Raw genomic sequence first — 4,231 nt, 5'->3', positions numbered from 1 at the left:
CAAGTGAAAGAATGGAATTTCCTATTGTATTGGCCAACATACAGGCCAATATGGAGGACATGGCAGATATAAAGTTATTGTTTTAATCACTGACTCCTGTCCAACTATTTTGTGACCCCATGGACTGTAGCCCCCCAGGCTCCTCTATCCCTGGGATTTCCTAGGCAAGAGTACTAGAGTGGGTTGCCATTTAAAGTAATCATATATAAAAAGAGACACAAGCTCAGTGATAAGGGTTCTGTTTATACAGGTGTGAAAAGAAGTGGAAAACAATTGACCCAGGTGTCAGCAAGAAAATAATTGAAAACATATTCATATGATCTCAAGAACATATAGAACTTGTGTTACATTATCAATTACCATGCAGCACCTATTCTAACCATTTCTTCCAAGTTTAGAATACACAACCTCTCTAGATAACCTGTGCCAACTTTTAACAATTGTCACATAAAGGTAAGCCTTTTTAACCTAATTTCAATCACTCATATGACATGACTGAAACACCCAGAATTATGCAAAGCACATGCAAGGTACCCTTTAAACTCTTGTTGATGGGATGGTGATTTCAGTCTATTTTCCTTTTCTCTGACCTTGGTGGAGACTGGAGAAAGGCTTAGAAACACTGGCAAAAGGGTGAGAGATGAGAGCAAACTGGTAAGGCACACACGCAGAGTAGAACTGAGGAGAATGATGTGAAGTGACTCACTGTGCCCGAGGACAGTGCAATCTATTTTAGAAGACAGCCAGCCACCAAGAGCTGTGAACTGTAAAACAGAACGTGCTAAAGCATGCAGTCAGAAAACCCACTGCCTTGCTGCTTTCCTACTCAATTTTCATTCAAAAAAAAAAACTCCCAAATCAATCTCTCTTTCTAATCCTGACCTCTCCAAGAGTTCCAGTTCCACTTGCCTAACTATATGACTAGATTGGGTAGTAAAATTTCTCTGTAATTCACTCTGTCCTTTCTTCATGACCTTCCTGCTAGCGCATGGAAGGCATCTTTAATAAGACCTAGTAAAAAGAACCATCATGGGCTACCCTAGCAACCCTTTGACGTTTTAATATGGAAAGTACTCAATTTAACGAGAAAAAATGTTTACAAGTCTTGCAGATTCTCCAGTGTCTTGAGTTCAAGAATGTGCCAAAAAGACTTGACATTGCCCATGCAAGAAGGATTTTAAAGAATCCTGGGGAAGAGGGTAGGGAACTCACTGAAAAAAGTAAGGTAGATGATCTGTTAACAGCAGGACTCTCTGGTAATGGAATATATTTGCCTGTTAGTCTGGGCAATAGAAGACCCAATAAAAGGGTTAAATTTGAATACCCAGAAGCACCCCAAGCTTAACATTTCTAAAATTAAACTTCCCAAGAACCAGTTTCTGCTGACTTCCTTGTTCGTTGAGGGTACACTTGTTCTCTCAGGCTCCAAACATGAGTCATCTTGCCTCATTCCTCACCTACCTCCATCATATCTAATTAAACACCAAGTTGGAACAGCTTTTTCTTCAGCACTTTTTTGCAGCTCTCTCTGCTGCTTTCTTTTCCCATTGCTTCATCTCTAATGGGTTTTGACCTCACACTTGGCTCCCTGACGACAGCCTCTTAACTCTTCCAATCTATCTGGCAGGAGCGTCCCTTTGGAGTTTGAACTCTGCCTTGCCTGGGTCACTATTTTCATCAGAAGTATTTTGTGATTCGCCCTTGTCTACTGTACAAATATTTCAAGCTTTACTTCCAAATGCACCCGAAGCTGCCCTGTAGTTTTACCTTTTTCCTATCTTTCTGGGCACCAGCTAAGCTGGCATTACCACAGTCTACCACCCTAATTCCTGCCATTTCCTTTTCCTGTACTACAATCTCCCCAGGCCCAGCACATGCCAACCACACACACACACACACACACACACATTTTGGCATCAATTCACATGTCCTCCATACCTTCAAGTCTCACTTCACGTCTCCACAGATTTTCCCACCAGAAGTATTTCCTGTTCTTAGAGCCTTCGTTTCCCTTAATTTGATAGGAAAACATATTGCTTTGTATTGTAGCTGTTGTTTTTATTCAGGATCTTCTTTCCCGATTAAACCCTCTGCTCATGCTAGGAAAAACCATGTCTAATTTGCCTAATTTGTCTTCTCAGTGCCTAGCATGGTCCCTCTTATGGACCGAGTGTTCAGGAACTATTTTATATGAGTCAATGCAGAACCAAAATGACTGTTTCATGTATATTTTTTTTTCAAAAACAGGGTTTTTCAAGCTTTAGGATGCCACAGAATTTCCTGTGATGCTTGTTCAGATATTCTGATTCAAAAGATATGGTCAGCTATAGAGAACAAACTAGTGATTACCAGCAGGGAGAGGGTAGTAGGAAGGGGCAATATAGAGGTAGCAGATTAAAAGGTTCAAACTATCAGATATTAAATAAGCTACAAAGATATATTGTACAACACAAGGAGTACAGCCAACATTTTATAACTATAAATGGATTATAAACTTTAAAATTTGTGAATCACTATATTGTACACCTATAACTTACATAATATTACATAATATGTACAGCAGCTATCATTCAAATTTTAAAAAAGATAGTCTGAGACCCAAAAATATGTGTTTTAAATGCTTTTGAAAGTAAAACTCCCACCTCTTATACTAATGAAAATAAAAACAAAAATAAACAAACATGACCTAATTGAATACTTTTGCACAGCAAAGGAAAGCATAAACAAAATGAAAAGAGAACCCACAGAATGGGAGAATATATTTGCAAGTAAAGCAACCAACGAAGAATTAGTCTCCAAAATATACAAATAGCTCCATCTCAATATCAAAAAAAAAAAACAACCCAATCAAAAAATAGGTGGCAGATACAAATCAACATTTCCCCAAAGAAGACATACAGATGGCCATAAAGCACATGAAAAGATGTTCAACACCGCTCATTATGAGAGAAATGAAAATCAAAACTACCATGAAATATCACCTCACACCAGTCGTAATGGCCATCATTAAGAAGTCTGCAAACGATAAATGCTGGGGAGGGTGTGGAGAAAAGGGAACTCCCTCCACTGTTGGTGGGAATGTAAATTGGTGCAATCACTATGGAGAACAGTATGGAGGTTTCTGAAAAAACTAAAAATAGAGCTACCATATGAGTCGGACACGACTGAAATGACTTAGCAGCAGCATGATCCAGCAACCCCACTCCTGGGCATACATCTGGAGAAAACCATAATTCAAAAAGATACATACACACAAAGTTCACTGCAGCACTATTTGCAATAGCCAGGACATGGAAGCAACTTAAGTGTTCATCAGCAGATGAATGAATAAAGAAGATATGGTACATATATACAATGGAATATTACCCAGCCATTAAAAAAGAATGAAACAATGCCATTTGCAACAACATGAATGGACCTAGATATCACATGATATCACTTATATGGGAATCTAAAAAGATGTTATAAATGAATTTATTCATAAAACAGAAATGGACTCATAGACTTAGAACACAAACTTATGATTACCAAAGGAGAAAGGTGGTAGGGGCAGAGATAGATTAGGAGTTTGGGATTAAAATATACACACTACTATATATAAAAAAGATAATCAACAAGGACCTATTGTATAGCACAGAGAACTCTACTCAATATTCTGTAATAACTTATGTGGGAAAGGAATCAGAAAAAGAATGGATATATATATATGTATGTATAACTAAAAAATTTTAAAAAGAAAAGGGCAAATGTTATAAATAAATAAATAACTCCATTAGTTTCCATGGGAAAAGGTGTTGCCTAAGCAATTAGTAGTCTCAAAGCTGAGACAGATTCCACACTAAGCTATCATTCTTTTAAAAAAAAGAATACTTAAAAAAACTTCACAACTCAACTTAGCCAAACAATTAATGTTCAATAATAGTAATAATAATAAGCTGATGCTTAATAATAATAAACACAGATATAATTTGTAGTTAAATTTTATATTTTAAAGATCATTTACTCGGTCAAATAAATCAAGTGGGATAATATTTCAGTTGGTAGTTTCTACTGAAAATAGCTTGCATTCCAAGAAAAAAAAAATTCTTGGACATTTACTGTAATTTACTATTGAAAATACACAAAAATAGCAATCTATTCCTTTATAGAAATGTTTTGGTTTGCAATAGAAATTTTGTTGGCTCCTCTCCCCTCTCAAAAAGAAAAAAAAAAAAAAAAACTTGTCCTTTAA

The sequence above is a fragment of the Bison bison genome, unplaced genomic scaffold (assembly GCF_000754665.1).
Source record: "Bison bison bison isolate TAMUID 2011002044 unplaced genomic scaffold, Bison_UMD1.0 scf7180017864533, whole genome shotgun sequence".
In the NCBI taxonomy this organism is placed as follows: domain Eukaryota; kingdom Metazoa; phylum Chordata; class Mammalia; order Artiodactyla; family Bovidae; genus Bison; species Bison bison.
Note: the sequence above shows the minus strand (reverse complement) of the source record.